Source organism: Fragaria vesca, linkage group LG4 (genome assembly GCF_000184155.1).
Source record: "Fragaria vesca subsp. vesca linkage group LG4, FraVesHawaii_1.0, whole genome shotgun sequence".
In the NCBI taxonomy this organism is placed as follows: domain Eukaryota; kingdom Viridiplantae; phylum Streptophyta; class Magnoliopsida; order Rosales; family Rosaceae; genus Fragaria; species Fragaria vesca.
Window position 1 is genome coordinate 13,081,099 of NC_020494.1, and position 12,376 is coordinate 13,093,474.

At 39.6% G+C, this 12,376-nt stretch overlaps 1 non-coding gene and 1 pseudogene across 1 annotated transcript; one reads left to right on the plus strand and one right to left on the minus strand.

The window, feature by feature from the left end:
* Positions 1-5,284: 5,284 nt before the first annotated feature.
* Positions 5,285-6,602, minus strand: LOC101295705. The gene is made up of 2 exons (XR_184493.1): positions 6,411-6,602; positions 5,285-6,195 (listed from the first exon to the last, which is right to left on the minus strand). It is a non-coding gene; the product is annotated as an uncharacterized LOC101295705 (transcript).
* A 1,336-nt stretch (positions 6,603-7,938) lies between these two features.
* On the plus strand, positions 7,939-11,606 carry LOC101313601 (annotated as a pseudogene).
* The last annotated feature ends 770 nt before the right edge of the window (positions 11,607-12,376 follow it).

A 12,376-nucleotide genomic window follows, 5' to 3' on the forward strand; every position in this document is an offset into this window, starting at 1 on the left:
TCTCTCCCGCCGACTCTCTCACTCGAGACTCGCGCGCGTTTTCTGAGGAGATTTCAGAGGAGTTGGACCGCGGCGACGCCTCGACTCTGATCCGGCAATCATAGCTCAGCGAGCCGATGCCTCAACTCCGATCCGGCGATCATAGCTCAGCGAGCCGACGCCTCGACTCTAGAAACCGCGCCGACACCTCGACTCCGGTGCAAGGCGACGGACGGTGCTCTCGATTATTGGTGCCGAGAATCTAGTTTTTTCTGATCTCAAAGGAGCTCGTGCTTCGGATTCGTCCAGTTTCTCTTAGATTTCCTCTCTCTGTTTCTTTCATAACCATCTCAATTCCTCATTGGAGATTTACGTTTTCCGATCTGCTCTCGATGACCACAACGAAGCCAGCCACTACGTTCTCCGGAAGTCGCAGGAAGTCACCGGAGACTCTTGCCGGAGGTCGACGAAGACGTTGCTAGAGAGGAGGTCGTTGGAGGCGAGAGTAGGTTTCGGTGGAGGTGAGAGTAGTTTTTGCTATGGTTGGTAGTAGGTTTTGGGGGAGGGTGAGAGTAGGTTTTGGCGGAGGTGAGAGTAGTTTTTGTTTGTGTTTGGTAGTACGTTTGGGTGGAGGTGAGAGTAGCTAGGTATCGGCGGAGGTCAGAGTAGTTGTTACTGTGTTTGGTAGTAGGTTTTGGTGGAGGTGAGAGTATGTAGGTTTTGGTGCTTGGTAGAAGTTTTTTTTTTTTTGATACCGTGCTTGTTAATAGTTTTAGCTCTGTTTCGTAGTAGGTTTTGTTATGTTCAGCAATAGCTTTTATTCTGTTCAGTAGTAGCTTTTGTTTACTGGCTGTAGTAGCTGGGTAATAGTTTTTGTTATTGGTAATAGCTTTTATAGTTAGGGGTAGTAGCTTTTGTTGCCGATGATAATATCTTTTGTTACTGGTGGTAATAGCTTTAATAGTTGGGGGTAATAGCTTTTGTTGTTGGCGGTAGTAGTTTTTGTAGATGGTGGTAGTAGTTTTTGTAGATGGTGGTAGTAGCTTTTGTGGCCGGTGGTAGTATTTTTTGTGTTCGTCGAAAACCTCACAGTAGTAGCTTTTGTAGGCGGTGATTGTAGCTTTTGTCGCTTGTGGTAGTAGCTTTTGTGGTTGGTGGTAGTAGCTTTTGTGTTCATCGGAAACCTCACAGTAGTAGCTTTTGTAGGCGGTGATAGTAGCTTTTGTAGCTGGTGGTAGTAGCTTTTATAGCTGGTAGTAGTAATTTTTGTCATCGTCGGAGGTCGGTCGGAAATCTCGCCGGAGGTCGGCCGGAAACCTCGCCGGAGGTCCGCCTGAAATCTCGCCGGAGGTCCGCTAAAAATCTCGCCGGAGGTCCGCCGGAGACTATTCCGAAATGAGAGTGATTGTTGACTTTTTATACTAGTGGCATTCTTGTAAATATAAAAGAGAAAATCTAATTTTTTTTGTTGGATGGCAATCTGTAATTATGTTGAACTTCAATACTTAATACAAAACCTTATTTAGACTTGGGTGGACTTATGTGGGTAAAAATGTTGTGGTGGATCTATGTGGGAAAAAATGTCTCAAAGTGGACTTATATGTAATTGGCCCTAATGCTAAATGCAGACTGATTTTCACCCTTCTTGCTTCATTGCGTATAGTATCATCTTCACATGGCTAGTTTAATTAACTATAAACTATATCCTAGCTATTCAGAATCTACTTCAAATTCTAATCGCCAGCATAGGGCTGGTCATTCTTTGTATTTTAACTATTTTTAGTAAACTATAGAAATTCTATAACACAAAAAGTCTCATAATTGTTTAGTAAACGATGATGTTCTTCGAGTTATAGTCTTTCCTTGTATAGTTCAAGTCCTTCAATTTGTCTTGTTTTCTTCATTTGCTAGCTGCAGTGGAAAAAAGGTTAGTGGAAAACACAATTGGAACAAAATTCATTGCAAAATTTAAATATAGCATGCACATAAGAATAATATATACCTTGTGGAAAAACGAACAAGTAATGACGGCATGCAGCTCAGGTATAACAACGCATTCTGTAATCAGAAAACTGTAGAATATTTCACACCAAGAAAAAGAAGGAATATTTTTGCTTCACTTGGACTAGCGCTGAATCGATATCTTTAATGATTCTACCTGGAAATGCTATTAGCTACATTAGTTATTCTTTCTTTCATGATCTGACTTGTATGATAGCAGCATATAATAGCTTAAGCTGACAGGCTACAGACAGACACATTGCTCAAATCAGAAGGGCAGTATGAGAAGTTCAAATTGTTGTTTGGCTCAGGACAATGCATATGCTTTTCATGGAATATAAAAAAAGTAGGCATACTACTCTAGTTGGATTAAAAGAGTAATGATATAACCACACACGCACCATGAAGGGACCTTTCAAAGCCCTGCAGTTGTGACAAATGACCAGCAATGGGAGATGCCTGTGGCCGTCTGCTCCTCACATATTTAAGAGCTTCAGACTCATACCATGCTATTTCATCAGATAAGCAAGAACAATAGTCAAATGAGGGTTTGGTGCAGCTCAACTCTGATCCATGTTCAACTAAACTGAGGTAAAACTACCTAATCACGACTTTGATCAATTAAGATCAGGTAAAAGTTAAATCAGAAATTGAAAATACTAGAATGTGTTATGCTTTGTTTGATTTATTTTGAATGAGGGTGTTTTATTATGTGAAGGAGATGTATCAAAGGTCAGGTAAAAGTTGCAACCAGCTAACTGATTGAAACTACAGAATAAGAACTACTTTTGGAAACTGTTCACTGGTTATTATTGTTCTTAGTTGGTTTTATTCCACTTCGACATGTATTAAGATGAGTTTAAAGGAAATATATTTGGAAAAGCACTGAAACCAGCATGTTTCAGTCAAAATAAAAAAAGCTAAACAATGTAAACAGAGGGGAATGGAAAAATAAACAATAGTAGTACATCAAGTAATAATAGTAACATCAACCATCATACTAGCTAATGTATGTATCATCTTAATAATGACTTAGTATTTGCAATAATAATACACACGTCAACTGCATGTTGAGACCTAAAAAGTGAAACAGAGGAACCTGATTATATTGTCTGTCAAGACATTTCCTTATCTGTCAGCCGGAGTGTGTGTAGCTGGTTGCCTCATACACTGGGGGAATGTCCCTGCAATCTACACTGCTGCAGATAAGCTTGATGTTGCTCTTCCACTTCTCTAGCACATCTCTCTGAAAGGTAAAATACAAGTAGTCAGTATACAAGTAGTCAGAATACATCCAGTAGAGCTTGTTCAACAGTTCAAGCAAAATAATGAAACACCAATTTAGAATCTAAGTGACATGAGAATAACAAGTACTCTGGGAGGAGGAAAAAAAAAAAAATGGTATACAACTAGTTTCTTCTTGAAAACTAAAATAATGAGCAAGAGATCTATAGCTTGTTTCAATATTAGGTTGTTCTATTCGATCTAATATTCAATATATATGCTTCAAAAAGAAGAATCTGATCTCTATTTCATAATCATAAACTATAACTGTCAATTCAGAAACTTGAAGAAAATAAACTTTAGGACATGCATGATGCATGTTGTAAAGATTTATAAACGTGTATATTGGAAAGTAAAACATAGAAAGATAAATGCAAGTTCCATTTAACAAGTATTTTAATTAAATCTCTATTTTCTTGTCCATCTAACACCCAGAGTAGAATGGTTAATTCATAACATCCTATGAGGTTAACTGTGCTGTATCGAGAAATAAATGGCACCATAGCAAATATGCGTGATCATGAGACACGTTCTTAAAAGCACTTTCATTAATACAATTCCTTCGATATATTTGCGAGTTCATGGAATTTATTACCTAAAATCCAGCTGCTATGTTTACCGGAAGCACTTTCTTAGACATCACACACAAATTAAGCGAAAGGAGAAAGTACAACAATATATCTCGAGTATATATGCAACGGTAACAATAGACCCATTACAAAAGCATATTAGATTAAAAAGTAGAACTATGTACTTGAACAGATATACTAACCACCACATCTGTCACATAGGTAGGATTTGCCTTTGAGATAGATGTAATCATCAGCATGCATGATTAGATGATGATGTTTGCAGCAATAAATGGTTTTAAACTATAAAACAATAGTGTGCTTGCTTAAGTACGGGAGAGACATCAATAAGAATTAGCAGCATAAACATCCCACCTAATCAAAGATCGATATTGACAACATTTATATATGTAGATTTTGATGCCAGTTCAGTGATATAACCACACATAATATACTTGACTTCTATTATATGATGTGGAACCTAGAACCCGGTGACATAGATAAACCATCAAGCCCTCCTAATGAGCCACAGACTCTACAGCATCCTTAACCACAACAAGGTCTACGGTAGTCCTATAGTATTTTTAATCAGTACTTATCACAGAAATTGCATTTTTCTGTCTTCATCACTATAGCAGGCTTAGCAGCATTTCTATTGCACATGCTTGCATTCGATAATGATATTCAGATAATTCCTATCAAGTGCATGTCAACCAACAAATGTCAATACCTATACCCCTTACCTAGAAGCATAAGCATAAAAAGAAAACAAAGCTTTGCCAATATGAAGGGAGTGAAACAGATAATGAAACATCATAGAACAGAAAAGGAAATTAAGTTACTACTGATAACAGATGTGATAGAAATCGTAGTTCTAGAAAGACGTTTGTCTTGTCACTAATAGTCATTAGCCAATAATGAGCACTCATCATTCAATATAGATAAGAATCTCACGTATATTACGAAGAAATACATATTTGCTATCCAAGAAGGCACACAGTGGCACAATGTAACACAGGCTTGCTAGTTTAACTTTGGTCTATGCATTTTAATTGCAATTTCATGATTCTACAGCAAAACGAAAGGAATGTAAGAGCTCAGTAGATCATACAGTTGGGATTAAGTATTTATTATTTAAGATACAATCCACTAGACCAAAAGTTAACAAAAATCAAAAAACAAAAAACATACAGTCCTTTGTAGAGATCACAATCCATATAGGTAGATAACATTACTTTGTATAAATACCACTAACCAAAAGAAAGAGAAATATACTTCTTACTAGAGGAGGCAGTCTGTGAATGTGAATTGTACACGAGAGTCATCATCAACAAGTTCGTTCACTGCTCTGGAAAAAAAACCTATTAAACATAAGAGTTGTATGTTTCTTAAAAAAATAAACACACAAAATATACTTACGAGAAGGAAATGCTATATGTGAACATGACAGCGAAGAAAGAACCATAATAATTTATTGATTGATTACACATAACGATCACTACTCCAATACAACCAAATGAGAAACATACAACTCAACTACAACTAAAATCTAAATTAAATTTGTTATTCATCTGGTAAGAATAAGACGTTTGCTAGCTTCTGGTAAATCGTTGATCCTTATGGATGGCTGTGTGTCCAGTGCATCTATTGTTCTATCAACTCCTCAAGTTCGAATTTATCCCTTTGTTGGAGGGGGTTGTTTGTGAACTTTTGGGTCATTGTATATGGACTGAAGCAAGACAGGATCGGATTGTTTGGCAAGCAGGATGATACAAAGGATGTGGGACGTGTTGATGGAAAGATGGTAGGAACTGGTGCGTCAACATGAATTTGAAAAAAGACAAGCACAAGATCATTAACTGGAATCTCATATCCAAATTTCTGATCCAGCTCTATCAAGTAGCAATGATACAAAATGCTAGTACCAGCTGAACAAGGTTTTACCAATTGACTTGGAACATAACTGTAGTTGTTTCGAAAGATTCATCCACCCCTAGCAGAATGTCTCAGCAGCCGGCCTGTAATCACTTCAAAAGATTCATCCACCCCTAGCAGGATGTCTCAGCAGCCTATAATGACTGACTGCCGTGCAACAACTTTTGCAAAAACAGCTGATCAAAAGGTTAGCTTGAAAGGAGTTACAGGGACACCGTTACTACCACATCACTTCCAATGGTACACACAACTTTCCACAGAGAACGCACTATTCTGTTCATCCGAAGGAACTAGAGTCAGATGCTTAGAGCTACTCTGCACATCAGTTACACCCTGCTCGCTTCCTGATCTCTGTCCTCTTCCTCAGTCCAACCCGGAAACATGTACTCCGTGCAATCTCCTTTCCCACTGGATCCACAATTACAAACTGATCACAACAACAACAAAAGAAGATTAGAAATCTAATAGAGATATATTGGATGCAGAACGATTTGTATTCGGTTATGCAATCTCTCGATCTATCTCAAGACGTAGGCAAAAGAAATACTATTTTACAAAATCAATAAAGAACGTAATCAATAACAATGAATCATGAAAACCCTAGTTCATATATTCAATAGATCATTTGAGAAAGAGATATGCCTCTGATAAATCATTGATTCGATGAATAAGGCTATCCTATACAGGAACCATCTTCTTCATCATCATCACCAATGCTTTCGGCTTCTGATATCTCATGACCAACTTTGATCATATTCGGAACACTCAAATGAGTCAAATCAAAGATGAGACGGGGCTCAGAAAGAGAGATCGGAGGAGAGGGATTGAAGGTGTGATATTCTTGGCGTCTTCGTGGTTCTTTTATAGGGCAATTTCGAGGGTAAATCTGTCTGCTCAAATCTTGAATACTGTGGGCGACTGTGGTTTCTCGCGCTTGGGAACGTTTTTCAATTTGGATGGTTTTCGTAGATGCATGCACCAAAGATACGGTTTATTACGCCCTAGCTAGCTAGAGCATTTTTTTTTACACTACAATAACTAAACGATAAACCTACAACAATGATCAATTCTAATGTTCTTATCAAAAAAAAAAAAAACAAATCTTTTCTAATGCCAATGTGTTGGTGTATACTATTGTAAAATTTCTTTTAAAAAAAAAAATTAAATCGAAAGATTCGGAGTCATGCAATATGTCGTGATTTACGTAAAACTCAAAAGTTAGGGTTTTTATATGAAACTAGTTAGATGCTACAAAAGGTAGTTTGTAATTAAGATACGTATGCTAAGTTATTTTTTATTTTATTAAATAACTCACACACTTTACATATGTCAATAAGATTTGAACATATGACTTTAAAGTTGTTAATTAACACCTTAACCAATCAGACCACGGCTTGACAATCCATCAATATTTTTTTTATCGAAATAAAAATTTTATTAATACTTAGGGATATATTACATCCTAAGAGCTTAATTAAAGTTGTTAGTTAACACCTTAACCAATCAGACCACCGCTTGACAATCCATCAATATTTTTTTATGGAAATAGAAATTTTATTAATACGTAGAGATATATTACATCCTAAGAGCTTAATGTGGCCTTAGAGTACTGCATCCCTTAAGTCACATAGACATGTCATCGAAAATTACATCATGTAGCCATGGCCTGCTTCTTTCCAAAACTGAACCCCTTCAATCTTAAGGGCCTTCTTCGCCAGGCTGTGAGCTTCTAATCTCTATTATACTTTTTGGGAATCTTCCTCCAATGTATATCATCAAAAGCTTGCTTCAGACACTTCATGACCTCTGCTGTGACTGCTCCAATTAATATCACCTGGTTTGCTCCAAAACTATCATATCAATTCAAATAAGTGCACAAGATATTCTCAACTGAAAGGAAAGCTTATGTTGTATATATGTTTTTGTACGGTTTAAATGTAAGGAAATTAATCTTCCATATCTCTCTGTATTATAGCTGTATATTCTCTTTCCTTTCTTGTAATACTAGATCATAGCAAATTCTTGACTTGTAGGAATAAGGAGAAATCTCCCTGTATAAAGATATGATTGAATATCAGTAATATACACAATTCCATTCTATCATCTTTTCATGGTATCAAGAGCAGAGTAAGATCCTGATCCATCGTTGTACCCATCTCTCTCAATCATCATGTCTGACACCAATATTCCTATCCCTCCACCGAAATCAAGCGGTGATGATGATGTCCCTCCACCAAAATCAAACAGTTCCAGTTCATCTGCTGATTCCTCCAAGGCAGAACCTTCCAATCCTTATTTCATTCATCATTCAGATCATCCCGGATTGGTCCTCGTCTCCAAACTTCTAAATGGGGATAATTTTTCTGGTTGGAAAAGGGCTATGGTCAGAGCCTTAAACTCCAAGAACAAGCTCGGATTCGTCAATGGTTCCATCAAAACTCCCTCAGCAGAAACCGATCTTGAAGGCTATGTGGCTTGGTCGCGATGTAACGATATGGTCCATTCCTGGATCGTCAATTCTTGCGATCCAGAAATTGCTGACAGTGTGAATTATTATCCTAATGCTTACGAGGTTTATGAGGATCTACATGAGCGTTTTTCTCAATCAAATGCAACTCGTATCTTTGAAATACAGCGAGATATTGCTTCTCTCAGGCAAGACCAACTCCCTGTTTCTACCTTCTATACTAAGTTGAAAAACTTATGGGATGAATTGACCGCATATTCAGATCCGATACATGGAGCACAATCAGATCAACAAAAACTGATGCAATTTCTAATGGGTCTAAATGAGACTTACAGTGCAATTCGTGGGCAAATCCTCTTGATGAATCCCCTTCCAATAGTTCGTCAAGCCTATGCCGCTATCTCTCAAAAAGAAAAGCAGCGCCTCCTCAGTGCCTCTCAAATCACAGCCGATTCTATCTCCAGTGCAGCATGGCGGTACGAAACAGTAGCAGACCCACTCAGAACTTGGCTAGAGGAGGACGATTTGAGCGATCTGACCGCTCTTCTTCTCACCAAAGTCGCCGAGAAGGCAATTCTTTTGCGCTCACAAAGGACGTGGTCGAGGCAGAGGTAGAGGCAGGCCTCAGTGTGATCATTGTGGAGATATGGGCCACTGGGTCCAAACCTGTTATAAACTGATTGGGTATCCACCAGGCCATCCCAAGGGAAAACAGAATTCTGGCCCAAATTCAAGCAATTTTAGAGGTGCTCCTTCGGCTAATCAAGTATCTGAAGTAACAGGCCAAGATGAGAAGAGCCCTTTGGTTCATCAATTCAAGCAATTTTTGTCCATCCTCAACAATAAAAATGAAGCTTCTGGTTCCAAAGCTAATGCGGTGACAAAACCAGGTTTGTCTAAAGTCGCTTCCCGCAATTGGATTATTGATAGCGGGGCGACTGATCATATTACTTCATCCTCTCAATTGCTACATAAGTAGGAAAATTGCTCGTTACCACAAGTATTGTTGCCTAGTGGAGAAAAAGTAAACATTGCTGCGAAAGGATCTTTACCTTTGAATACCACTTATTATCTGCATGATGTGCTATCTGTGCCTAATTTTAAAGTTGATTTGCTGTCAGTTAGTCGTCTAACGAGAGGTCTAAATTGTTCGGTGACTTTTTTTCCCTATTGGTGTATTTTGCAGGATCTGGCTATGAGGAGGCCGATTGGTTTGGGTAAACAACGTGATGGACTTTATTATCTGGCGGCGTTAGCGACGAAGAAGCCTGAGACCAGACCTTCCTCAACCCAACCAGCCTACAACTTCACCACCTCATCCTCCGACCTCTGGCATAGTCGCTTAGGCCATGTCTCATCCTCCTGTTTAAGTTTCATTGCCAAGAACTTTTAAAATTTTTCAGTTCAGTCTACTAATGCTTGTCCCATATGTCCTTTGGCTAAGCAGAGTCGTTTGCCTTTTGGTGTCAGTACTATTTCTTCTACATGACCTTTTGAGATTATTCATTGTGATATTTGGGGTCGTTATCGATATTCTTCTCTTTCTGGTGTGCATTATTTTCTCACTATTGTTGATGACTATACACGTTTCACTTGGATTTTTTTGATGCGACACAAAAATGAAGCATAACCACTTTTAAAACACTTCTTTAGCTACGCTCTTACTCAATTTGATTCTCGCATCAAAACTTTTCGCAATGATAATGGCGGTGAAATTATCTCACTTTGTTTTTTTTCATGATAATGGTGTTGTTTTTCAGCACTCTTGTGTTTACACGCCTCAACAAAATGGGGTTGTGGAACGCAAACATCGTCACATTATCTAAGTGGCTCGCGCTTTAAAATTTCAAGCTCACCTCCCCACTCAATTTTGGGGGGAGTGTGCTCTTACTGCTGTCCACATCATCAATCGTCTCCCTTTCCCAGTTCTTTCCTTCAAAACTCCATTCGAACTTCTTTATTCCAAACCGCCTTCTTTCTCTCATCTCCGAGTGTTTGGATGTTTAACTTATGCCACCAATGTTCATCCTTCTCACAAATTTGATCAACGTGCCATCCGTTCCATCTTCATTGGTTATCCCATCGGTCAAAAAGCTTTTAAGTTATATGATTTGTCGACTAAAAAGATTTTTACAAGTCGGGATGTCCAATTTCATGAAAATGTCTTTCCTTATGCTTCTGTCCAACCCATCTCCGCCACTCAGGCCCACCAATGCGGCCCAATTCCCTTGATCCATTCCTCATCTTTTGATTCCATATTTGACACATATCCCTATTCGTCTCCTCCTCCTCCACAAACTCCCAACCCCAATCTGCTTCCTTCTTCTCCTCCTACTTCTACGCCACCACCACCTCCTTCTCTCCCTTCCACGCCTCACCCTCCTCCTCTCCGCACCTATTCCTGTAGTCCTCCAACCCAAGCACCACCACCAGAAATCACTACTTCTCCATCTGCCCCGGATTCATCCTCCCCGTTCGGTACTCCGGCCGGATCCGCCTCTCCGGCGCCGGCGTCTTCCTCGGACCTGATACCGCCATCCCCACCCTCAGTTGAACCCGCACCCTTTGCTTCCGACCCGGTACCCGGACCCTCAGTTGAACCCGCACCCTTCTTTTCTGACCCGGAACCCAGACCTCAACCTCCTATTCTTCGTCGTTCCAGTCGCCATACCGCTCCGCCGGCCAAATTGAATGATTACGTTTGTTCTGCCGTTTCTTTTGACCAATCGTCCTCTGTCACGCTAGGTCCGACCAAAGGTACGCGTTATCCATTGGCCAATTATGTCTCCTATCACAGATACAAGCCTGAGTATCGTTCTTTCATTGCTCAAGTTAGTGCTGTCACAGAACCCACCTCTTATTCCGACGCTGCTGCTATTCCGGAATGGCAAGATGAAATGCAATCGGAGTTGGCTGCGCTCCAAGCCAATGGTACTTGGACTCTTACCTCTCTCCCTGCTGGCAAGATACCCATTGGTTGTCGATGGGTCTATAAAGTCAAGCATAAGTCTGATGGCTTTATTGAACGGTATAAGGCGCGATTGGTGGCCAAGGGCTTCACCCAATTGGAAGGTGTCGACTATCAAGACACCTTCTCCCCAACTGCCAAAATCATTTCAGTCAGTTGCCTGCTTGCTTTAGCTGCTGCTCATGGTTGGTCACTTCACTAGTTAGATGTCAACAATGCTTTCCTCCATGGCGACCTTGAGGAAGAGATTTATATGTCTACACCGCCGGGTCTTCGGAGACAGGGGGAGGAACACTTGGTTTGCTGTTTACATAAGTCATTATATGGGTTGAAACAAGCTTCGCGTCAGTGGTTTTCTAAATTCTCAGAAGCTATCCGTTCAGCTGGTTTTGTACAGTCTTGAGCTGATTACTCTCTCTTCACCAAGAAACAAGGCAAGTCTTTTACTGCTCTGTTAATATATATTGATGATATTCTAATTACCGGCAATTATCCTGTTGGTATTGCTGAGATTAAGAAGTTTTTACATAGCAATTTTCGCCTTAAAGATTTTGGGGATTTGAAATACTTTCTGGGAATTGAAATTTCTGCTTCAAGACATGGAATTTTTATCTCTCAGCGTAAGTATGCATTAGAAATTATCAAAGATGCGGGATTGTTGGGCGCAGCCCCTGTTGATACCCCAATGGAGAGAAACATGAAGTTGTCGGCCAAGAGTGATTTACTCAAGGATCTAGGTCGTTATAGAAGATAAGTTGGGAGGTTAATATATTTGACTATTTCAAGGCCTGATATCACATACTCTGTACATGTCTTGAGTAGATTCATGCATCAACCTCGAAAGCTTCATATGGAAGTGGCTCTTCGGGTTGTCCGATATTTGAAGGGTGCACCTGGTCAAGGTCTATTTTTCTCATCAATCAGTGACTTCAGGTTGAGAGCATATTGTTATTCTGACTGGGCAGGTTGTCCACTTACTAGGAGGTCCACTACAGGTTATTGTATCTTTCTTGGACCTTCATTAATTTCTTGGAGGTCGAAACGACAGAAAACAGTTTCACTCTCATCTGCTGAGGCAGAATATCGTGCAATGACAGGAGCCTGCTGTGAGTTGACATGGCTTCGATGTTTGTTGAAAGACTTTGGACTTCCACATCATGAACATGCCTTATT